The 26,133-nt window shown below is 46.9% G+C and overlaps 2 long non-coding RNA genes across 3 annotated transcripts in view; one reads left to right on the plus strand and one right to left on the minus strand.

Moving 5' to 3' along the window:
* The window catches only part of LOC120097002 (uncharacterized), a 103,704-nt gene that overhangs the window by 22,749 nt on the left and 54,822 nt on the right, over positions 1-26,133 (plus strand). The gene's annotated exons all lie outside the window — the stretch shown is intronic.
* LOC120097003 (uncharacterized) lies at positions 18,973-24,291 on the minus strand. Its single transcript, XR_015638831.1, has 4 exons — positions 24,189-24,291; positions 21,286-21,509; positions 20,883-21,069; positions 18,973-20,259 (listed from the first exon to the last, which is right to left on the minus strand). It is a non-coding gene; the product is annotated as an uncharacterized LOC120097003 (long non-coding RNA).

Raw genomic sequence — 26,133 nt, forward strand, 5'->3', positions numbered from 1 at the left:
ACTGATGGAAATCGGCTGCCCTTTGGTGTGTTGTGAGGTATCCACCATAGAAGACCACCTGGACATGGGTTAAAGCCAATAGAATGTCTTTATTAGCTTGCCTGTAACTACACTGGGTGTTTGGGACTGGAGTGCAGTCCTAAGTCTTTCTCGGAGTGAACTTTAAGTTTAAAAACCACATCCTAAATTCACATACATCAGCTAGCAAGAACGGTTAGCCAGGAGCAGAACTACAGAAGCTAAAAAGCAAGATTAGCACATCTAGGGGATTTCCCAGAACTATGGACTTTGATGGAATAGGTCTTTGTTCTGGTCTTGGCAGGTGTTGCTGCCTAAATGCTGGATTCCAAGACTTGAATGCTACTTCTATCATGGTCTCAGTGGTGCTAAGGTCTGGGGACCTGTTACAAGTGCTGCTAGGCTGTCCTGTATGCCTTATTGCACTGGCATCCTGCCTAGCTCCCCAATAAATGCCTAAGCAACAGGCATTGGTGCACTGGCCACCCACACTGGAAATGAGGCTCTGTGTTAGTCAACTGTGTCACCACCATGAAATACCTGTCTGACTGTTCTGTTTGGAACATTTTCTCCCATGGTGGTCTAGAAATACAACTGTGTGACTGTGGGGTGTGTGTGTGTGTGTGTGTGTGTGTGTGTGTGTGTGTGTGTGTACCATATTAAGGGAAGTACTTACTTTGATGTCTCAGTGATGGAAACCCTGAAGGTAGCTTCTTTGGAACCAGAAACTGCTTCATTTCTAGGCTTCAAGATAACCAGGTTTATAAGGGAAAAGAGCTGGACAAATAAGACTTTTAAAAAGATCGACTGTTCAAACAGTAAGTGGATGCACACAGGGAAGCAGCTTTGGAATCTGGCTTAAGCAGACCACAAGGGCAGTATTTGTTCTTGTTCTCTGGGCAGGTAGTGCTGGTTGTATAAAAAAGCAAGCTCAGAGAACCACGGAAGAGGCTAACATTAAGTATCCTTCACTGCCTCTGTTTCAGTTCCTGCCTGCCGGTTCCTGTCTTGAGTCCCTGCTCTGACTTCTCTCAATGGTGACTAATCTTTGGGTGAAATCACCCTTTCCTCCCCAGGTTGCTTTGATCTTGTTCATCACAGCACCAGTAGAGAGCAAACTAGGACGAACATTCCTCATCCAAACGCCTGAAACCTGGGATGGTCCCAAATCCAAAACGGTCTGAATTAGTCATAGTAACCCAAAAAGCCAGCTGCCCCGAACCCCGAGCTAGACAGAGAGCTCCTTCCCAGCATCAGATTTGCAGTAAATGTGTAAATCCTGGCCTTGGATTTGGGGGTTTCTGATATTCTACAATCTCCCAGGTGTGGGGATGACTCAAGTGAGCTCATCCTCACCTCAATGTCTTCTCATGGCAGATATGAAATGCTTGTCAACTTGCTTCTAATTTTGAAAGCTTGAAGAGTTTCTCCATGTGAATAGTTCTCTGAGAATCTGAAATCTGAAAGAACCTCACTTCTCTGACTTCGGGTAGGGGGAGGAGGGTCAGACTCCAGGAAACTGCATCAGGGTTTAATTGCAAACTAGTATTTCCCCTTGGGAACCTGATATATAATGCTCACATTTCTAAATGATTTTAATCCTCATAATGTTTGGTAGATGTCTGAAGTGACTGACAGATGGATGGAACCATGTTTTTTTAAAAAAATACATAGGCTTAGAGGCAAGAAGAGAGGATCTTCAATGCATGGGAGAATTGTCTTGTATCTTTACCATAGATTAATATACATACACTTAGTGTTCAGTTGGTGCGATGGCTACAGGGCATGAGCTCCTATTTAAGTATGAAGCATGGAATGTGTGTGCAGATATCAAACAAAGACAGTAACTGGGTGTGTGCTGGCACATACCTGCTATTCCACTACATGGGAGGAAGAAGCAGGTAGCAGCAGGAATCCCAGGTCATCTGTTGCTACCTTGTGAGTTGAGGTCAGCCTGGTCTACATGAGGTTCTCTATTAAAATAAAGAGAAAGAAATCATCTTAAGGATGTTTGGGGGAATATAGATTGGCTTGTGACAGTTCCAACCCCATGACTATCCAATAAGGGAATAAATTCATGTGTTTCAATCACGACCACTTGGGATTGAAAATCAGGTGTGGGAGAGGCATAGAAAAGATATTTTGCTCACAAAACTTCAGAAAATCAAAATGATGAAGAACAGCTAAAAAGCATCTTTTTAGTGGCTCTGAGGCCACTCAAAACATAGAGGGCCATTTCTCAAGCAACGCACATTCCTTTCCACTTGCAAGCCAACCTTAAAACTCAGATCCGGGGCAGAGCAAGCGGCTGTCTGGACATTTTTGACAATGGAGGAGTGGATTTTTGCTCTCGCTCATAACAGCATAGCTGACATTTTTCCTTCCTTAAGGCTTCCACCCCCTTGACCTTTTCAGCCGACCTTTGAATAGACACTGCGCTGTTTCTTACACACTTATCACCTGTTTGCCTCCATGGTGGCCCACTTGAACATCCTTCCGTGAAATCTCAGGAAGGGGGCAGTTGGGTGGGACGCTATCAATCAAAGGTGCCAGTGACGTTTCTTCGGTTTCCAGTGCAAACTCCAGAGAACAGCAGCAGTTTCGTGAGTAGCCGTGATTCTGTTATCAGATGACAGATTAGTGATGTGCATGTTCTTGTCATGTCCTGGCCTTTACTAAGATCTAGAGTAATATTGGTTTCCATCAGTGTAATAGTGGACATATTGAAGTGCATGGGGTTGGGTTGGGGAGTGAAGCAAGGGCAGGGGACAGGAGTGGTAGCAGCAGGGGGGTTAAGAAGTGGGAGCAGGAGTCATACAGAAGGCAAGACTAATGCGTACACATTAGAACTTATTTCCTTGAATTATTTTTTTTTCTTAAGCTGGGCTTAGTGGTGTATGCTTGTAGTAGTCCTAGCTACTGTGAAGGCTGAGGCAGGGGATTCCCTTGAACCTTGGAGTTTAAGACCAGCCATGACAACAGAGCAGGGCCTGATTCCTTGTCTCCCTCACCCCAAAGAAAGGACTTTTTTCCTAGTCCTATGACACATGGAAGTTGTTACACTCGAATTATTATGGGACTTGTAATCACTAACTCATGAACATGTACGTGGGTCCTAGGAAGACTTGCCAGACATCAATCTTAGGCTCGTTATTGGGAGACACTTGTGATCCCAGAAAGAGCAAAAATGACTTGTGATTCAAACACTGAAGATGAGCAGGAACTTCTTATGTGGTAGCAAAGAGGGCTCCCCATAAGACCAGGCTGTAGAGCCAGGGGAATGATTCTGTGGCAGCAGAAACAAGCAGTCCTTTCCTCCTGATCACCAGTCCTGTGGCTTGTCACTATGGGTTGCCTCTGTCCGAATTCATATAAGGAGACCAGTTACTGACTTAGGGCTCTCCCTCCTAACCTCATCCTAACGAATTCCCTCTGTGGCATCCCTATTTCCAAATGAAGACAACCCTTAATTTCCTGGGGCTTAGGACTTCAACACATGTTGTGTAGCAGATACAGTTTAGCCCTCAGCAGCTAAGCAGGCCTCATAGATGTCCCCTGGAAGGCCATAGAGAAGAAATGGAAATCTTTGTGTTAGCAGCAAAGTTGTCCGTTACCCTTCCGTTGCAGTGAGGAGTCATCAGTGATTGGAAGGAGGGGAGATCTCTCTTGGGTTGTGTCAGTGTCGATCCCTGTACTCTCTGTTCTGTTGCTTTGAGCCTGTAGTTAAGGCAGACATTGTGGTATGAGCAAATGGTGCAATGAGGCCTTTTGTATTAATCAAAGTAGGAAGGTGAGGATGTGTGTGTGAGAAAGAGAGGAGACATGCATGGGGGTTAGGGGGACAGGAAACAGAACAGAGACAATCAGAAATACACAGACAGAGACACAGACAGACGGAGACAGACAGACAGACAGATACAGACAGACAGATAGACAGGCACACAAACACACACACACACACACACACACACACACACACAGGCGTGGACTGGGGGTGGCAGACAGACTAGTGTTTCTAGCGCCGGGCTTAAGCTACTTTGTGGATTCTTTTTTTCTTCCACCCTTCCCCACCTCTTTTCTGCCTTTCAACCCCCTAATGCTAACTACATAGGAGAACAAAGGAGGAGGGGAAAGGGTTGATGCTATCCTTAGACTGCTTCCTGCCGATTAGAGGCATTGAGTTTCTTGGAGTGAGTTTAATCTTTGCTGTCAGGATATCTAATTTTTCGTGTTGTTTCTTCTTTGTGCACGACTACTTAGCAAACCACAACCAACAAACAACCCACCCCCTCTCTCGGGGCCCTAGCATTTATAGACCCTCTGAAGAGCTCTCAGAATCCCAAATGTCACACAGTCACAGAAACTCTCTGCAGCTGGCAAAATCGTGCCCCTGCTACAGCACGAGGCAAACCACGGTCATCTGCTGTGGATGGTCTAAAGCAGCCCCACACCCCACACCTGGGATTAGAATGAAAACATAGCCCCATAATTCTTCTGTGGTTTTCAAAGAAACCAAAATTCTCACTACAGTCAACTTCGAGGGAATACCTGACTTCTTCTCCCTGTCCTGCCTCCTGAAGTGTCTACTGCCTGGCAACATTGTCGCAAGCTGATAAGCAAGTTTCGACTCATGGGTGTTGGTGATCCAAACCATGGGGCCTGGAGAGATGGCTCAGAGGTTAAGAACACTGGCTGCTCTTCCAGAGGAGCCAGGTTTGAGTCCCAGCACTCATATGGTAACTAATAAAGTGTAAGTCTCACCACCTGTTTACTTGCTAAGTCATCTTGATGGCCCCTGAATACTACTGGTAACAGGGGACACCCACGCTTTCATGCAAACTACGAGAACTGCAAATGGGACCAGTTACAACTCGTTCATGCTGTCTGTGGGTTTGTGCTTGTTTGGTTTTGTTTCTTTATTGCTGTTGCTGCTGCTTTGTTTTGTTTTGCATTTCATTTCTAAGAGACCTAGCTGTAGGTTATGTTTAATTTATTGTTGTTTTGGGGTTTTGAGTCAAGGTCTTGATCCATGGCTGGCCTGGATCTCCCTAGGTAGATGAGGTTGGCCTCTCGGTCATAGAGATCTGCCTGCTTTTCCTTGAATGCTGGGACTAAAGGCATAAGCCACCACAGATGGCTCTGTTATAGAACAGTTTTAAGTGTCATAAGCAGCGTGGTTATTAACTCTTCTTTAAGAGAACATCACAAGATATAGTCTCTCTTGTTTTCTCCTATAGTTAGGCTGAATATCACTTTATAATTAGAATAAATATCATTAATAAAGTTTTTTTCTTAAAAAATAAAATTGTAGTGGGAAAGCCTTATAGAATGGGACTAACCTGTTCTATTGTTTGGAGAGAGTTTCTAGAAACCCCAGCAGATTTGCAGTTCCTTACAGCAAAGGAAGCTAGCAGGTAGCTCCCTGTGTGCAGGCAAAGCCTGTGGCTTGAACCTTATCACATTAGCAATGCCGGCGTCAATCGATATCCACGTTGGTGGGGACTGGAAGCAAGCATGACCACTTTGCTTTTCAGTTTTCTGAGGTTTTTCCAGCCAAGCAGAGTCAACGATCAGTCACGTTTCCCTGCATTGTGTGATGTGTGGACTCCAGTTTACTCTGTGGGAAATCCACCCAAGAGCACTGACGCCCACCAACAGCCAGGCCTGACCTGCATCAGCTTCTCCCTCTCAACATGAAACCCGCCTACTTGGGAGGGTTTGGCTCTCTCTTTCTAATGCTCAGACTTTTAACTTGTTCCAGGTCACCGTTCATTTAAAAACATACCAGTGCTGCGCATGCCACGGAGTTCCTGAATCCCTTCTGTCCCATGTGCTGGGAATGTATATGCCACTTCCTGAAAGGTTTTCACTTTAACCTAATAAACATTTTACAATGTTTAGTAATAAGTATTTATAAGCACATTTAAAAATATGAGATGAAACTATAACTATATATTGAAACAACTGATAGTTATTCTAGGCATGGAAATAAGGCCTTTTCTTAAATAGAACTTCCAACCAGTTGTAATTGATCTAAAATCTCAAAACGGAAGTTGCTTAAGAACCACTTCAAATTTTAAGTTCTGAAAATGAATTCAAAGTTTGGCTTCACAGAGCTCTAGACCCACAAATCGTATTTCCTTCAGCGGCCACACGAGGGAGCTATTTAACCTTAAACGAAATGTTTACGCTTTTGAGTACTAAATCTTGGAGTAAATTATTCAAACATATGGCCTAGAAATTCTAAGAACCATTAAAATAAATGTGTGCTGTGTCCAAAAAGAGAAGCAAGGTGTTAGAAGAGAGGAGTAGGTAGCATTTAAGAAGGTGCACATGGTCGTTGACCCAGCCTTGGGAAGTCCGTAATCTTGGACCTCTAGGCTTACTGATTTAGAAAGCTCTTTTCTATAAGCGCGAGCGATGCCGTCAGCGGATCTCACACTTCGGTTGGCCTTCAGGTCCGAGAGCTTTTCTTCCCACTGTTTACAGACTCTGTGTTCCTACAGGGGAGCTCTTCCTTTGGAGACACTATTGCCTCCACTCAACGTTAGGCCTTTCTTCGCACAGTTGTGCTCAGAGCATACGTGTAGCTGTTCCGGAAATGGGTCCTTTGGGAGTTGGTCCAGATCGGCACCTGTCTGCCGAGGAGTCACGGGGAGTCGCTTTCGGCTGGGGCGGGAGTTGCCCTGGTATAGTCATTCACGTGGCTGAGTGGGAGAAGTTTCCTCTTGCCTTTTTATAGCAGCACCCAATGAGAAGCTTCTTGGTGGACATGTAGCCTGTTTAGCAAGGCCCTGGTCCCATTCCCAGCACCGTAAAACCATAAAAACTAAGGCATTAGAATTTTTAGAGCCTGAGAAACCCATGAGGAGGAGAATGTCAAAATCACCACCACACTGCTTGGCACCACCAAACGCAATGAAAGTGCTCGGAATATAGACCTAAAATGCGATAAAAATGAAAGCCAGGTGCAGTAAAAATAACAGATAGACAGGTATCTACAACAGACAGATAGACAGATAACAGACAGACAAAGACAGCCAAACAGAGAGGTGTGCAGCAGCCAGCTCCTCCATATTGATGTTATGAGGATGTCAGAGGTGACCACAGCCTTCGCGTCACGGAAACTTCCTTTCCATTAAGCAGTGTGCTTGGGGGATTTAAGTGTCCACAGTCGTGAGGCAAAAGCACATTCATAACCAAAGCGTGAGGCACACCTGCCTTTGCTTTCCTTCACAGGCAACTGTGCACTTCCTGGGTGAACTGCCAACCCACCAGCTTGAGCTGTGATTGGGGAACAGTGGGCAGAATGACAGGAGCTTCCAAAAGCCACGAGGGCAGCCTCGTCTTGGAGGCTGTAGACGCATGTGACGTGACGTAGAAACACAAGCAGTAGAGTAGGGACCACTCTAGAGCAAGAGTACAGGAAACTGCTTCGGCAACACGAACTCAGTGAACAGAAGCCATTGCCCTACCTGCTGACTGTTTTGGAAACTGAGACTGAAGAGCTTCAGGTTGGCAAGAACTAGCTTGAACGTTTCCAGCATTAGATATTATACCTGGGAGGCTTAATGCGTTCTTTTTAATTCCTTAAAAAAATAGTAATCCCATTATACAACGTACATACTTTTATAAAAATAACTGCATTTTCCAGAGCCAAGGGCATTGCATAAGAAGGGTGCTGTTTTGGAATTCCGCAGACCCTTTCGGTGTAGACCGTAACGGAAGACAGCTGAGTCTCCTATCTGCTCTAGGAGTAATTGGAATCTGTTGAAATACGTTGTCTTGGTTGTAGCTGATGTAGAAAATCTGGCCTCACCCAGATATGTAAGTGGGAAAGGAGGCACACTTGAGCAGTCCGTTAGATAATGGTAGCTTTGTCTGAGCCCTTTCCTAAGAGGAGTTTAAGATCTTTGAAAGGGTCTGAGAGATGGTTCAGCAACCTAGAACACCGGCTGCTCTTGTAGAGGAACGGAGTTGGGTTCCCAGAACTCGAATGGTGGCTCACAACTGCTTGTAACTGTCCCCATGTGACCCGATACCCTCTTCTGGTTTCCTCAGACACCCAAAGGCACATGCAAACACGTCGACATAGATGTACATACATTTCTAAAAGTTGATTGCCATGGGAAATCTGATCAATGGGATGTTAGCTGGTGGTGGCAGTTTTAGGCAAGTTTTGAGTCTGCCCTGCTTGAGGCTCACACTCTGGGAGATTACGGTGATGACTGAAGTACCAAGACCTTCGCAACCTAACCACGCCCACTCCTCCCCCGGTGTCTCCACCCTTGGCGCTCTGGTCATAGGCAAATCCCACCTCTTCCACGAATGTTTCTCTCACCTCCTTAAGCCTCAGAAGTAGCTAAACTGCAGTTGCTGTCCATTTTAGATTAATTGTTAAAAAAAAGTGTCTAGGGGTTGGGGATTTATCTCAGCGGTAGAGCGCTTGCCTAGCGAGCGCAAGGCCCTGGGTTCGGTCCCCAGCTCCGGAAAAAAAAAAGTGTCTAAGGATTAGTTTAGATCCTTGAAGGGTTTCTTAAATAAAATTTTTGTTTCCCCATAAGAAGCAAAAGCAAAAATTATGTTTACCAATCTAGGGTTCATGGATAAATTTTTCAGGGTGCGTGCACACCCAGAGCCTGTAAATAAAATTATGGCTATCTGTGTGTAAAGTGTTTTCCCTCTGTTATTAATTCTCTCATTCCCCTCTCAGAACTAAAAACAACCAAACCACATTCCTGACAGCTATATTCATGCTGGTCTTCGGGAATTATAAAGCAGATTTGCTAGATGTGACCAGAAAAGCCACCAGATGGACGCTCCGGCCCTCTGACCTAAGGGCCTATCTGACTTTCCTCAGTTGTGCCGAGGGCTCTCCTATCCTCTGCTCTGTGTTCACCTTGGAATTCCAACTACCTGGTCACTTCAGCAAAGGTGTCTGCTTGGGAGACAACCTCTTGTCTTTTCCATCCTGTGAGAATAGCTGGCTATTCTATATAAGGGAAGCTGGACAAATGTCTGATAGGTGGCACCCAACTTAAGACGAGACAACTTTCTCATCTGCAGAAGTGACACACAGTACTACTACTCACACAGTAGAAAATGCTGGAATTTTGAATCTGGATCTTTTCCTGGGTTGCACATATGCAGTCTAATCCCCTCTCGTTATTCCAGGACACTGTGGTAGTGGCAGCTCCAGGCAGCTCCAGGACCCTGAGGGTGCATGGCTGTCATCTCCAGTGTTCTGTGCTCTGGAATCTGCGGTTCATTGGTGTATTCTGTATAGCCTCAGCCTATTTGGAATGTACAGGAGTCCCTAGTAGGAGCATGTTGGCTTCTCATTTCACCCATAGCTAATAAGGACACACAAATCCCCACTTTACAATCAAGGAACACAGTACTAACAAGTTGGGTAAAACCCAGGCCTCTACCTTTCACCCACACCATGTAATGAGACCCTTGGTTAAGGACTGAGTCCTAACATTCAGAGGCAGTAGCTCTCATAGGTAATGGTTCAAACAAGGTGGCCCACTGATACTAAAAGAAAAATGGGGGTGAAGTTTATGGCCCTGCCTCAGTTTCTACATACCCTTTATGAGAGACAATAACAAGTATTATTGTCTACAGCACAGGAACAAGGAGAAGGCATGGAAACTCTGTTCTGCTCCGTCTTTCTGTAGTTTGGGGCCATTTCCTCCTCTGTCTCCTGCAAACAATAAATAAAAGACTGGCTAGTGTGTGATGTCAACAGAGATCTTAAAACAGTCTCGTGATACTTCACCTTCAACTCTGACCCTGCACAGGCAGGAACCTGAACTGGTAGCCATTCCCCCCAGGATCAGTTACTAGTACCAAACCAATGTGGAGAGCTGCTGCAGCCCTTTCCTGGTAGGAGAAAGCCTGGTGTGTTCCTGAGAGAGGGCACTGACGCATCACCCAACCAGAGTCATCCAGAGACAGAAGAGCCTGAGGCAGGCCAACCAGCACATCACATCTGAAATGTGTTCCAAGCCTTGACTTGCTCAGTTCTCCTTTATCACCCACTTTCCTCTAAGGCTCTTAACACACTCTCTCAATAGGAGGCTCTGGGCCCCAAAAATCCCATATGTCTTTGCTTTGTGCCTCTTCCTTTCCTCTCTCCGTTTGTCATTAACTATAGGCAGCCATCTTCTTGTCTTTTCTGACTTGTCATTTGCTGTCTCCATCTTGCCTGTCATTAAGAGGAAATCCAAGAGATGGCCTGAGTCCTGAGCTCTGTGCCCCAGAACTTAGCTTTAAGGCAGCCATGCATGTTATCAGTGCAGCTTTCCAAGAAACACAGTCTTCTGGTCACCATCATGGTCCCCACCAAGAGAAGACGGAGGGAAGAAACAAGGAGACTTAGGACATAGCCATGTGGAGCCAGACCCAGGAACGTGTAGGCTACAGGAGCATATTCAATGGATGTCTCAGTTACAGTTTTCTCTAGCCCTTTGCTAAAACCCATCCAACAGGAAATCTTACAGACAGGCTCGAGATGCTGATTGGGTAGACCAGATGGCCAGTGCAGGTGCCTGTAGCTCACACAGTTGAACTGCAGCAAGGCTCCAATCTCAGAGAGGCAGCCTGGAAGGACACACCATTGCCATCCTCCTTCGAGCAAGTGTCGTGGTAGGATATATTTGCTTCCATTGCCGAAAGCTTGATCCTTGTGTGGCCCTTGAAGTTCTGTGAGGTGGAGGCACTGGAAAGTCGTTGGTGATTCCACTCTCCGAGAGATTAGCATAGCTCCCATGGGAGAGCCCCAGCTGGTTCCCACAGGAGTGAGTTGTGAGAGAACAAGCTCTCTCATGGTGCCACACAGCATGGTGCATTTTCCATAGACTGAACAGTCTTGGCTTTGGACCCTCATGACTAGAAACAAAGTAAACCACATTCCTTGCTGGGCATGGCATGGTGGGCATGGTGGATTCATGCAGGAGGCAGAGGCAGGAGGATTTCTGTGCCTGCTGTACACAGTAAGCTTCAGGATAGCCAGAGCTACAGAGCAAGATCCTATCTTTAAAAGAGGAGGAGGAGGAGGAGGAGAAAGAGGAGGAGGAGGAGGAGGAGGAGGAGGAGGAGGAGGAGGAGGAGAAAGAGGAGGAGGAGGAGGAGGAAAGCAGGCAAGCAAGCAAGAAAAAGATTTTTTTATGAAGTACCCAGTTCTTGGTATTTTGTTTTAGCAACAAAAAAATGAGTTATAAATAAGGGATTGTACATATCACACACTTTTATTTTTCAACTCAGAAGACTTGAACCTCTGAGAATATGGAAGGTTAAGTCCTGGAAGTGACAGGTAGCTGAGCCGAGGTGAGTCCAAGTCTTAATCACAGCATATTGAGTAGTAATTAGATTGGGTGGAGAAACCGATCCTGCTACCCAGAAGCCGGGTGTAAACCCAGCTGTGTTCTAAGGCCCAGTGAGATTTGGAAAGGCAGATAACCTTGTGGGCCTGTGGCCTCTGGAAGACAGGCACAGATGCTGCCATCTGGCCCAGTGAAAGAAGACACAAAGACATCCAAGCACCCACTGTGTAAAGTTCCCTCCCTGTGAGGAGGAAGTGCCTGGAGGAACTCCGACCAGGGCTCTCCACTGTGGATGCAGATTACACCAAGTGAGAGAATGGAGCCTCTGGGCTTTGAACTTTAAACCCCACAGTAGTTTATATACCGTTTCTCTCTGAGTTTGGGTGATCCTTTGTTACAATTCCTGTCCTGGTAACTTTTAATTTTTAATTCGGCACAACCTAGAGTCACCTGGGAAGGAAGGAACCTAGTTGAGGAGCTGACCAGATCAGACTGGCCAGTAGACACGTCTGTAAGAGACTGTGTTGATTCATGATTAGCATGGAGGGCCCAGCCTGCTGTGTGCTGCACTGCACCTAGGCAGGCAGTCCAGGGTGTATAAGCAAGCTGGCTGAGAGTAAGCTAGTGAACAGTGCTGTTGTGGTTCCGCTTTAGTTCCTCCTTGAGCCCCTGCCCTGGCCTCCCTCAGGGACAGACCTGCAAGTGTAAACTAAATAAAGCCTGTCCTCTCCAAGTTCTTTTGGTCAGTGTTTTATCATACGGGAGGAGAGCACCCAAGAGCAACTCCTTTTACGGAACTTTCCCCCTATTTTTGAGGTTAAGCTACAGCTGGCCAATCGGACGCAACTTTTCAGAAGAGAATGCAGTATAAACGAAGGTACTGCAGTGTGGTCCACCAGGAAGCCTTGAGACAGTGCTGTGCGATGGTGGCTGGGTCCTGGAGAATCACGGGAAGCCACTGTGGACAGAAGCAAAGATATAGAAAGGTGTCCTGCCCTCGGCCTGTGCCTTGTTTAAAGGAGCAGCGGAGCGGGGTTAGAATGGCTGAAGTCTGTCCACTTAGCTTGATTCAAGCCCAAACCATACCACAAAGTTCCTCAAGCCACGCTCCAGGTTCTGCAAAGGCTGTTTATTGGAATGAAAGCAGCACGCTCCCTTTTTACACTCGCCCGGCAAATCAAGATTACATGTGTTACTACTATTGGTTGTTTAAATAGGATTTTTTAACTGAACTTTGGGGATAGTCTTTCCTCTTCCTCTTACCCCCTCTCCCCTCTCCCCCTCCCTCTCCCCCTCCCCCTTCCCCTCCCCCTGGAGCTCCCCCTTCTCTCTCTCTCTCTCTCTCTCTCTCTCTCTCACACACACACACACACACAGACACACATACACACTCACACACATAAGTGCACACTTAAGTGTGTGGCTATGGTTGTGTGGCTGGGTGTTACCTTGGTTGACTAACGTAGCATCTGGAACATACTATGTCTACATCTGAGGCCAATGCCTCAGCTTCAGAATCTCACATGCAAATGCCCTGGTATCAAAAGTGTCCTATAAAGCTAAGCCAACAAATCGGTGACAGCTTCATCAGATAAAGTTGTTGGAGATGCTGACTGTGATGGTTTGTATATGCTTGGCCCAGGGAGTGGCACTATTTTGGAGGTGTGGCCTTGTTGGAGTGGGTGTGGCCTTGTTGGGGTGGGTGTGGCCTTGTTGGAGGAGGTGTGTCACTGTGGGCACAGGCTTTAAGACCCTCATCCTAGACGCCTGGAAGTCAGTAGTCTCATAGCAGCCTTCAGATGAAGATGTAGACCTCTCAGCTCCTCCTGTACCAGGTCTGCCTGGATGCTGCCATGCTCCCACCTTCACGATACTGGACTGAACCTCCGAACCTGTAAGCCAGCCCCAATTAAATGTTGTCCTTATAAGAATTGCCTTGGTCATGGTGTTGCTCACAGCAGTAAAGCCCTAACTAAGACACTGACAAACTGACTTAGATCAAGAATCATGGTGGTGATAAGAAATACTCTGTTCTATTACTCCAATTTTCTTGCCTCCAATTTGAGTAGAAAAGTATGCATTGGGGCGTAGAGGAGAAAGGGGTAAGGGAAGAGCACATGGCAGGTTAAGGTGTGGCCTTCATTCCCGGCCATCAAATAAAAACGTCACATCACACTGTGCCTCAAAAGGAGAAGTCCCTGGGCTCTTTTGGGCCGAGGATGGAGAGAATCTGTGACCAGGGGCTGCTTCATAAGACCATTAGTATTAGGATCTAAAGACCAGGCTTGCGGTCCTCCACCCACAGCCAGAGCCTTTCACTGTCCTGTCAAGAAGAGCTGCTTTACAAAGCCTTTTCTGAGAATACAGTAGCGACCCCTTGCTCCTGGGTCCCACCTGGAACACGGAGACCGACTCTGTCCTATAGCAGGCAGGTTGACTGTCTCTAGGAACAGAGGCACAGGTGCTGACAGTTCACAGCACGCCTGTGTACACAAGGGGGAGTGTCAGGTAGAGCATGGGTGTGGATCACAAGACAACGCAGCTTTCAGGAGGTACCAGACACGTGACTCCTGCTGTTACTCCCACATCTTGGGGATGTTGTATTTGTCCCAAAGGTTTATGGGTAAGCGCCGTTGGTTTAGGTGAAATTTCAAGCTCTAACAGTGAGAAATGAAGGAAAAGTAATTTAAACTGTGGGAAGGGCTGCGGTGGAGAGGGAGGACCCTCCAGATGCTTTCTAGGTGCATGCGGACACTTCCCATTCTCACAGCAATGCAGCTTGCTGGATGAAGCAAGCAGGCCCATAGACCACTTTGGTCAGAGACACGTGTGGTTCTACACACGCCCCTAACTCACCATCTTTCTGAGTTAACTGCAGGGACAGAAATTCATTAAATGCACCATGCATGTAATTACATATAATATAATTTGAGGAGCTTGATCAAAATGAACATCCCTGGAGAGCCTGTCCCCAGCTAGCCAGCAGGGTGGCTGAGAGGTTCAGGCTTACAAGGTTTGAGAACAGGCATACAGAAACACAACTTTAATCTCTCTCTCTCTCTCTCTCTCTCTCTCTCTCTCTCTCTCTCTCTCTCACACACACACACACACACACACACACACACACACACACACCATCTCCACAGCCCTAAGAGAACGAATATTTGAAAAATAGGGTCCTCCTTGAATTCGTCCCCGAGTTTTGTGCCTCATAACTTTAATGGGTAAGTGAGTGTCCCTTCAAAACAGAGAAAGGACAAAGTGCTGTGTGACCGCAGCTCACAGTGAAAGGTCACATTCTTTGCAATCCAGTTTCGTAATTCTCTTCTAACTCAGATCTTCCAAGAAATAGCCTTCCTCACAGACTTGAGGACCACACGCAGAAAAGTGAGATACTCCTCCAGACCAGGGCAGCAGGGAAGACAGTGGGGACGTTTAAACCTCACCTCTGCTGTAGGGACACAGAAGCGTGGACATTTCATCTTCGCTGTTTGGGTGGCAGTGTAGGTAGAAGTTGGTAGATTGTCGTTGTGCATTTTGCTTTACGGGAAGGAAGCTGGAGAGCCCAGGCCTGTCCACCCCCTCTCATGGTAGGAGACCTGACAGAGAGAACGGTTTGCCTGTGCCTGTGACTCCAGGCACCTTGCAGGGCAGGTTTGGGGGCTGATCTGCCCCCTGCCCGCATTGCCTGGGCCTCTCTTGTAACCCCAGATTCCTCCTTTCTCCATTATTCCTTTGAATCTTTTTCCTCTTTGAACATATCTTCTAAAAATAAAACTCAAGGCTGTTGAGTTTGTGAGCTTCTCCTGTCAGTGGGATTTCCAGTTTCATTGCACCTACACGGTGCCCTCCCTGCGGGACCTGCAGAGGGCTTTCTTGGCATATTTTCTGGGAATCTGCAACTGAAAAATTGTCTTTTAATAACTGACCGATTTCCTGTTATCAAAGGAGATTTATAACCCTCTTCCAGAAAACCCAGAGCTGAATATAACATTCAGCCATGGCCTCTGGACCACCCTAAAGATGTTTTCCCCTCCCATGATGAAGTTCTAAAGTGTGCACTTCAGCTCCATTCGATTTTGAGCCAAAGCTCCTTAGAAACATGGTCCTTTGAAGAAGTGTTCTATTCATTAATTTTTAAAGCATACAAAGTTCTAGGTTTTGTTAGAGCATTTTATGCATACACAACATTGTCCTGTGCTCATCTAACACCCCCAACTCTCTCTGTTATTCCTCCTCTCCCTTTCCCAGGCCGTCATGTCCCCAAACAAAACCATAAGATTGCTAAGTTGAAAGCCAAGTATGGTGGTACACACCTATAATCCTAGCATCCAGAAGGCTGAGGCAAGAAAATTGTCCTGAGTTCAAGGTCGGTCTGGGCCACAGAATGAAACCTTGTCTCAAATAAACAAAAATACACCCACATGTGCATGTGCACACACACACACAAGCACACACACAAGCATGCACACACATGCATGCACACACAGGCACACACATACAATTGAACTGGGTAGACCACACAATACAAGTCATTGTTGTCGTAAGCCCTGAGAGTGCTTCAGAGTGAGTGTTCTTATAGAAGAAACGTGGCCGTGAGATGACACGGTGGCAGTACCAGGCTTATGACACAGAGCAGAGACACTAAACCAAGGAACAAGGAACGCTCACGGTTGGATGGAGGAACATTGAGGCTTAATGTGAGTTTCTCTTAGCAATTAATGTAAAACGTCACGGGATAAAATCATCTTTGTACTTCACAGAGAAAAAAATGAAAAGCAGAGCCACAGGGTCCCTGTGACTTGGGACACCAGCAGGAAACCATGGGCCCTGGTCCTTAGACAACCCACTGTTATGGTGCTGAGGGCTGCTGCCTTTAGTCAGAGGGATCGGAACCAGGAACTGCACGGGCAGAAGGATTCCAGGCTGGGCTCACTTTCATTTGTTTTTGTTTGTTTGTTTGTTTGTTTGTTTGTTTTGGTCTTTTTAAAAAGTATTTCTTGATTGAGTGTATGTGTGTGTGTATGGATGTTTGGTCTGCCTGTATGTCCTGCAGCACATGCATGCCTGGTACCCAGAGGCCAGAAGAGCCTGTCAGGTCTCTGACACTGGAGTTACAGATGGTTGTGAGCCACCATGTGGATACCGGGACTCAAAGCCTGGTCCTCTGGGAGAGCTTTGAACCCCTGAACCATCTCTAGCCCTTGAGTTTCATTTTCTTACTCTATCAAATGGGGTCACAGTCCTCACGCCCACTGAGCAGCCCAGAAAAGGAAACCGTATGGCTTATCAGAGGAACGAGTGCAGTGTCTGAAGTTTCCTCTGAGATTTGAATGTACCTTGTCAGAAGATGAACCGTGGCAGTTTCTGTCTCATAGAGAATCCTGTGCACAGCTTTACATTAGATTTTAAACGATGATTAAAAACAAAATCAAAAGACAAGCCGTCAGTTATTACGTATGCAGAGACATTCATATCTCGCTAGTATTCTGTTCCCTTGATTTCTCCAGCCTGCAAACTCATGTAAGATTCCAAACTCACAGATTCCAGGAGCTCGCCTTCTGTCCCCCTTGCTCACAACTGACCACTAGAGGGCACCCGCTATCCTGTATCCACTACCTAACACCCTATGGATGGGCTGTCTGGTCAGTAATTCACACACATGGAGGCTTGCATTTTGTGCTTGGTTTCTTTCCCTCTCGTTTGCAAGATATACCATGGCATGTGTAGAACAAGAGCTCGCTCGTTCCTTTGGCTCTACAGATCACCTGATACCTCAGCTCTTCGTTCCAACAGTGATGGGATTCACATTTGCAGAGCAAGGACTCTGAAGCCATGCCACCGTGAAATTCTTGCGTGTGCCTTCTACTATTCAACCTGTATTGCTGACCGGAAGGCATGAATTCAGCTTCAGCCAATCCCATTTTACGCTCAGTGGAGTGTAGGTGGCCCTCATCCTCGATAAGCAGTATAGAAATCTCTTCTCTTTGGGTTTGGAGTCTCCAGAGGAGCGGGGCCAACAGAATATGAACGTACAGTTTGTGCATTTCTGCGCAGACATGAGAAGGAGATTCGTTTGCAGAGTCTGGCTATTGTGAAAACTATGAGGTCCCAGGATCTCCTATCTGTAAGCTAGAGAATCAGGAAAACTGGTGATGTGCTCAGTCCACACCCTAAGGTCTGAGAACAGGGAAGCCAGCACCACCCCAAGTACTGTCCCTAGTTTTCAGGGCCAAGAACTAGAAGTCCCAAGCCCAAGGGCAGGCCCAGAGCGGCCCAGCTGCCTGCTTTTCTGCTACTCTCTTGGTCACTGTGAGTTTTGTTGCTGTTGTCTTGTCTTCACCAAAGTCGCTCTACCTTGTGCCCTTCTGTCCTGACGTGGCCCTCGATTGATTGGACGGTGCTCACTCACACTAGAGAGAGATAACCTCCTTTTCTCAGTCCACTATTCAAACACCGATCCCTCCTGGAAACACCTCACAGACACACCTGGAAATAGCTACCTGCTAACTGGTCATCCCTTAGCACAGCAGGTTGATAGGCAAATCCCCTCTCCCGTACCCTGTGCCTCCTTGTGCATTTTATTTGCAATCCCAGATGACTGGCGGGCCCGCTGCATGTTTAACATTACATTATGTCATTTAGATAAATTAAAGCACTTGTCTATACCAACAACACAGGCCCAAACACATGGAGAAACTGAAATGTAAACAAACTTGACAGGGCACAGATAGAATGAAGGCTTTCAATATTCTTATTGAAGAGTTCAGATGAATTGACCTCACATAGTCGAAGACAAATAGAATTCTTAAGGCAGTCTTTCCTCATGCAAAAATATATGTGAAATATGCAGCACAAAGTTGGAAATATGTAACTTTTCCTTGCTTTTTTGTCTTTCAAAAGATGAACTTTATAGCATTTGTGAAATCCAGTCAGAAACTTGATGAGGAAGAACATTTCTGAGAGTTTAGGAAAGTAGACTTTAGAGTCATAGGACTCGTACCACCCCCTCCCAACAGACGAGTCACATAAAGTTCTATAGTTAGGAAACAAAGGGACATTCATTAAATGTTCCTGAGCAAACAGGAAGCCGAGGCTGAAAGTGTGTCATTTAGCAAGCAAGGAAGAGAAAGATGGCTCAGCAGTTAAGAGCACCAGCTTCTCGTGCAAAGGACCAGGGTTTGGTTCCCAGCACCTACACAGTGACTTCAGGGTACCCAATGCCTTCTTCTGGCCTCTATAGGCAGTGACAAACAGGTGGTTCACACACGCACACATGCAAACACATACACACTCACACACACACACACATACACACCACACACATACACACCACACACAAACACACACACACACACAAACACACACCACACACATACACACCACACACAAACACACACACACAAACACACACACACCACACACACACATACACACCACACACACACCACACACACACTCACACACACACACATACACACCACACACATACACACCACACACATACACACCACACACAAACACACACACACACAAACACACACACAAACACACACACCACACACCACACACACACACACACACACACACACACGCACACACACAGAGTCCTCATAGCAGACCTACAGCATGCACAAAAAGTTGTATTTAGAGAAAATAGCTTTAAACACTGTCTTTAGTATAATAGAAAATTAAAAATAGGAGTTGGAATTCATCTTAAGAAACTAGAAGACAAAAATAACAACAAAAAGAAGAAAAGGGGACTTAAGACAAGGGAAGCAATTACATGGTTAAGTTGACAAACAGTGAAACAGACATAGGGGCTAAGTCCTCGGCTACTAAATTTAGGGTTCAAGCTAGGAAGCGTCTGAGTTCTAACCCCGAACATAACAGGACTCTAAAACTCCTAGTTCTATAGTTGTTCACTTCCTTTGCTGTAAAATATCAAAAGCAGCAACAACGACAACGAGGGGCCCTGTTGCGTCATGGACAACACTAAAATGTGCGTCTTACAGTTCTAATTAGGCAACGTTACATAGTACAAAAAGTCTCTCTGGAAAGTCTACTGCATATACGTGTATACAGTTGGTCCCGTGCTCTCAAACACACCACAACCCAGAGACTGAAATGTTCCTTGGGTGAGACGGTGTCATATGTGCGTAGACCCAGTGGACATCCTCTTATACTTGACATCTTCCCCAGGCAACCTGGAATTTGCAACACAGTGTCAATGCTGCATGAATGGTCATCAGACTATATTGGTCAAGGAGTAATGGCAGGCAGTGGTGGAAATGTTTCAGTATGACTCTTATAAAAGACATTTGACTGGGGCTGGCTTACAGGGTCAGAGGTTCAGTCCATTGTCATCACGGCAGGAAGCATGGTGGTGTGTAGGCAGGCCTGGCGCTGGAGGAACTGAGAGTTCTACATCTTATTCCAAAGGCAACAAGAGAAGACTGACTCTTCCCACGCTGGGCAGAGCTTCAAAGCCCACCCCACAGTGACACACTTCCTCCAACAAGGCCACACCTCCTCCAGTCAAGCCACAGGGAGGGTAGAGAACCTGTTTGTCCAGGGGGCCTTCACTCCACATGTGTAAATACTTTAGAGTCCCTTTACCAGGCCGCCAGCATATGGTACCTTCGGGAGCTTCCACAAGTCAGGCAGGTACAAATCATGTGACCTCGTCTGCAGACATTCCCCGCCTTTTACCACCTGTAGAAATTCAAGAATCGACATAACCCATGCGCGTCTGAGGAACTGTCGGAATTAAACATCGTGTAAAACATGACTAAGCAATCGGTTGTCCGAGGTCGTTACAGAAAACAGAAGTCCTCCAGGTCAGAAGATTCTGGTTCCTTGAAGTCTGATAATGCTGACAAGTCACTTCCCCAGAAGTGCTACTAGGCCAGTTCTCCAAAAAGAGAAAGAAAAGAAAAGATCAAACAAACAAACAAATAAAAACCCCCGGCACTAAAAGAGCTGATGCCAAAACAAAACAAAGGAAATGCTACAGCTGATGCCCTCTGCTGTGCAGGCTTAGAGGATGGCTCAGACCCAGAAACGATCATTCAGGGGCCGCTGTCCCTGAGTGAAGCCAGCAGCCAAGGCAGAAGGAAGGAACCCAGCTGGTGTCCAGCCAGAACAGCACCAGGACAGAGGGTGGCAGCTGCCAGGGCTCAACCTTGGGCAAGAATCCAGAGAAGATGAAGTCATTTTCTGACCTGTGTCCCAGCCAGGAGTTTGACTGGGGTTATCTGTGAACTTTCTGAATGTCTTCTGTGACTTGCTTTCAGCTCAGAGCCAGAACTCTGGCATAGCATGGGCAACAGCAGCCTGTGTGCCATGGGGCACTGCCTGATGGATGGCTGTCGCCGTTACACAACACTCAGGTAATAAAACAGGGGCAAGTATGAACTATTTCCCTATGACAGGAAGCCCACCTTATTCTCCAAAATGTGCTGTTTTCTGACTTTTCTGCTAAAACATAAAGACTGTGTTACCACTGTGGGGTTTTTTCCTCGAGAACATTCTTACCTGAGTACATGTTGTGAGCTAAGCCAGGTTCTAGACCACCACTGGCTATCAGTCTCATCTCTGGCCTTTCCCAACTATGTGTGGGAAGGACAAAGTTCATGGACTCTCAGGAAAGCTGCCAGGGCAGCCCTCCTGAGACTTCAGACATCTTACATCTTTTTTCATGTGGGTGCAGAGTCCGCTTGACCTGCCAAGAGGATGTGAACATAAGCAAGCTGTTTCCCATCGAATGAGGGGGCTGTACCAACAGCCAGCAGGATGGCATTGGCAGCATTGTGGCTGGCACTTCCTAAGTCCTTTAAAAAATGCCTCCCCCTTGTCTTGTTCCAGCCACGCCACCTCAGTTTACCTGCTTCACTACCTGCACCTCTAAGGTCTTTGCCTAAGGATGTTTCCCCCTTACCTCCTGTTTAGGGGTTCCAGAGTGACAGAATGGAATCCCAGGGGAAGGTGCTGAGTGTATACATGCAGGATCTGGATTCAGGGATGATATCATTCCCAGTGTGAGAGCTGGTAGAAGAAACTGGCTTCGTTACAATTCTGCCAGGCTCCTCAGCGGCCCAGGGCAGTGCAGTTGTCTAGAGAATGTTCCTCATTGACAGCCAGGAGTGGAGATCAGGAAATTCCCTAGATGAGGTCATATGAGAGACTTGATGGGGGTGGGTGATTTGGAGAGAGAGGAGAAGGAGATGAGCAGAAGATAGCACCATCAAGAACTGGGGTAGAGGGGCTGGGGATTTAGCTCAGTGGTAGAGCGCTTACCTAGGAAGCGCAAGGCCCTGGGTTCGGTCCCCAGCTCCAAAAAAAAGAAAAAAAAAAAAAGAACTGGGGTAGAAGACACTCCTGGGACCTGGAGGACCAAGTGGGAGTACTGGGGGGACAGATGGACAGAAGTGTACTGACTTGGGGCCTCATAGGAACCCTCAGGCTTGTTTTCTCTCCTCGGCTCTGGCCCACTTGCAGCTCCACCCACCTATCTTTCCCAATGTGCCTGTGCTCTACCTCAGCCTTCCCGTCCTTCCTGGGAAGCAGGAGTGGGTTGGCCTCAGGCTAGGACCAGTTTTTCTGATCACCCATCCAGCACAGCCTCTGGGGTTCCTCAGAGTTCTGCTGTTAATGCAGCACCAAATGGGTGACCGAGAGAAAAAGCCTGGGTCTGAAGGCTCTCCAACCTGAAGGGGGTCACACTGATATAACAGCTACTTTTTAATATTTAAACTCTGAATGACCAACACTTACACTCAAGGTCACTCACTACTGATGGAACACAATGTGTATGCAAATGTGTGTTGTCGTAGATGTATTTGTGTGCGCTCTCCGTCTTAACCCATCACAAGACATCATGTTATAGTCATTTGTCAGGAATCCCCTCTAGATCGTCTCTCCCTGCTTCCCCATTTCTCAGTGAACACCAACCTGACGGGGGGAGAGAGAGAGAGAGAGAGAGAGAGAGAGAGAGAGAGAGAGCGAGAGAGCAGAGGGGTTGCTTTAAGAGCTGTCTAGGCACAGTAAGACGCACCGACCTTCAGTGTAAAGGACGTTTTATAGGCAGCACTTGAATATTCGATTCCTTATCATTTGCGCCGGACGCTGTCTTCTTCCGGCCAGGAAGGTCCGTCCTCTGTCCAGCCTCCCCTCTTCCGCTATGGCGCCTTATCTCCTCACAGCTCTGCCCACCTCATTATTTATAAGATACATCTCCTGTTTTCCATAGAAGACTGTTCTATGGAATTTCCTGTAAGGCTGTTTTGGGCCTAAGAACCTCGGCTTTTGTTATTTCCCCTCCACCTTGCATGAGGCTATAGTTGGCAATTCTCTTCTCCTGGTGCTCTTAGGGGCTAGTCCTTAAGCAGTTTGCTGTGGGTCTGCAAGACCTGTCAGTATCTCCAGTTCAGTCATTGCCTCTGTGACATTGTTACTTTAGATATAAAGTATCAAGGGTCTAGCTAGCAACAATGTTTCTGATTTCTTCCATTTGTTTTTAAATCACAAAATTTAGACAAGGTCTTAGAGGAAATCCACCTGCCTAAAGTTTCAAAGCCAGTCCTGAAGCAGAATCACGATTGATAGAAGCTAAGCAATAGTGTGGAGGAATGTTATTGCTTCAGATACGAACACCTTGTGAATATGGTCCACCGAGGCTGTCTCTCTATCACCTGAAACTGTCACTCACCCTTGGGTCCTTAGCCTCAACTCCCAGTATGTCAGTATTCAGTTAGAAAAGGCCTTTGGGACTTAAGACCCAGCATCACCTAGTAGGGCTGTGAAATCTGTCAAGCCATTCTTACCTCGGATTGCACCAAGAAAAGAGAGCGATGAGCCAGCTGGGTACCTAACAGTCATGTAAGCTCACCTTGCTACAGGCAGGATGGATGTGGAAGGCAGGGCTAGTGTCGCTCTGAAAAGCATCTCTCTCTACAGCCACTAGATGGTGGAGAAGAGCACATCTGCACACCTGCCCATCTGCACACCTGCACACCTGTACACCTGCACACCTGCACACCTGCACACCTGCATATCTGCTAGGCTGAGATGGAGTTGGGGAGTGGGAGTCTTATCCTTCTGGTAAGAGAGAAAGAGTATTCTGGCTAGCAGTTTGTATAGAGGCTGGTGGCTTGGATTGTGATCCAGATTCAAATTTTAAGAGATATGTGGAGGGGGGTGGTCCTTAATTCTAATATCCGATTGAATCTTGACTAGAAACCATTTTCAATCTCAGGAACTGATTCTTGTGTGCTATAGGTAGAAATTAATACAACCTAGAGGCTCACAGAGAGACAGACCCAGTCCTATACGGGTGGCAGACATTAGCTTCGTCTTCATAGGGGTTTCCTAACAACCTGAGCAGGGGCTGTCTCTGACTTTGGAATTCTTTCCCCTAACTGGGCTGCCTTCTCAATAGGAGAAGATGTGCTTAGTCCGACTGCAAGTTGATATGCCAAGGTGGGTTGATAACCATGGGAGGCCTCCCCTTCACTGAGGAGAAAGGGAGGGGGAAATGGAGAAAAGGGGGAAAGGGAGGGTCTTGGAGGAGAGAGAGGGGAAGCTGTGATCTGGATGTAAAATAAATATATATAAAATGGGTAAAGATAAAATACCATTATCTTTTTTTTTTTTTTGGTTCTTTTTTTTCGGATCTGAGGACTGAACCCAGGGCCTTGCGCTTCCTAGGCAAGCGCTCTACCACTGAGCTAAACCCCCTGCCCCATTATCTTTTTAACAGGGAAGTTCATAAGAGATCTTTCAGACGTCGTCAGGCTCACAGAGCACAGAGGAAGAGCTGTTACGGGTTATGGATGTACTTACGGTGCAGGTCCTAAGACTGTAACAAGATGGTCTGTGTCTTTAGCTGGATGGAGGCCCTGCATAGCTTTGTCCATGCAGGAAAACAAAATACACGCTGCCCTAGCTGTCCACAGAGAAGAATGCGTTAGCGTTCCCTTGCTGTAACAAACGATGCAAAACGATCAACTTATAATGAGGAGAGGGTCAGCTCCGGGGGAAAAAAAAAGACAAAATAATGAGGAGAGGGTCGGGTTAGATCACAATTCCAGTGCATGTGGCCCAGTTGCTTTGGGTCTCTGGCAGGCAGCACATAGTGGTATCAGTGCGTGGCAGAGCAAATGTGCTCACCCATGGCCAGAAGCCAAAAGGAAAACAAGGAGGAAGAGACTGGGGTCTTGCAGTCCTTGTGGACACACCTTTAACGAAACCCTCCCAGTATACCCAACTCTTAACCAGGTTCCATCACCTTCAGTAGTGCCAAGCTGCCAGCTGAGCTCTAACACATGAACTCCTGGGGGACAAACTATAGCCAGGGTTCACTTTGAGACACTGTGAAGGGACCAGCAAGAAAGTTCAATCGGTAAAGTCATTTGCAGCAAAAACCCGACATCGGTTTGATCCCTGGAACCCACAGTGAGAAGAGATAACTCCTGACCCTTGTCCTTGATTTCCACATGCCCCCACCCTGTGGAAATGAGTGCATGCACACAGACACTAATGCTTAAAAAAAATCCTGACACAAAAAGGAACAAAGTGTATTTTAAAAAGGCAAAAATGATATGAAGGGTCCTCATACTCTCCCTATGCCAGGAAGCCTCCATTCCCCACACACTGAGGAGCACACACTAGGGACCCCCGTGTAATCCCACAGGTCCAGGACCAGCCATTAGCCAGGAAGAAACCCCACTCACGGTGGAACTGCAGAGATCCGCAAATGCACTCTGCAGTCACCTTGGATAGACACATGTCAAGTCTAACAAAACATGCTCTGTCCAAAAGAGCTTTTAAATAGGAGGTTTCCTGGGAATAATTAATTGCTAAGCTGCTCTCAGAGGTAGCAATGTGAGACACTAAAATCCCAGCCTGCCAGCAGAGGCCTTCCCGGGTCAGCGGCAGGAGACATGCAGTCGTGCGCTGACAGAACACGCAGTGCTCCTGCTAATCCCTCTGATAATATGCCTGCCAGCGCTTAAAAATAGGCAAATTTAGCTAACCCTTTCAGAGGAGACTTACTGTGACTGTGCATTCACACTCATCATTCAGTGTGTTTGTGAAGAAAACAAGGCTGGTTAAGAACGGAAATGCTGTACCTTGTCTTATTTCACACAGCCTTGGAGGATTGGGTTGTGTAAACAGCAGTCTCCATGAGCCCGGAGGCTGCATGTTGTGTGTAGGGCCAGGGGTTCTCGCGCTGCACTGCCCATGTGCTACAAAGCGCCTGCTTGGGATTCCACCCACAGGTTCAGTTCAAGTCTTCTCACTGTTGTGGGTCCCAAGTGGTTTTCCCGGCCCCCTCCTGTTTCCTCCGTGTTGAATGTGTTGTGTACTCATCCGTTCTCCATCAGAACATTGTGCACATCATAGACGCAGTTAGGAAGGCACTTGAATTCAAATCCTGCCCCTTCCTTTTCTATCTCTTATCTCGGGCCGGGGCCCCTTACCTTAGTAGATGGAGGCTAACAGTACCTACCTCCTGAGACTGTTAAGGGAGCAACTGTGCTAGCCCAGAGGCCTTGAATGGGGTTAGCATGCTGTCAGCAATCATTCATTCGTTTCAACATTGCGCATGTCATGTGGGCCGCTGTGTGTCAGACATGGTGCTAGGCTTTCTGTGACGCTCACAGAAAAGCGCTAGAGTCTCTGGCACCCTCTCAGTCTTCGTGTGCCGCTAACTTTTACCAGCCTGATGCCTTTGGTGTCACTCAGGCTCCTTCAACTTTCCTCAAGGGTGAGAGGAAGGCACAGT

Source organism: Rattus norvegicus, chromosome 15 (genome assembly GCF_021556685.1).
Source record: "Rattus norvegicus strain SHRSP/BbbUtx chromosome 15, alternate assembly SHRSP_T2T, whole genome shotgun sequence".
NCBI classification, from domain to species: domain Eukaryota; kingdom Metazoa; phylum Chordata; class Mammalia; order Rodentia; family Muridae; genus Rattus; species Rattus norvegicus.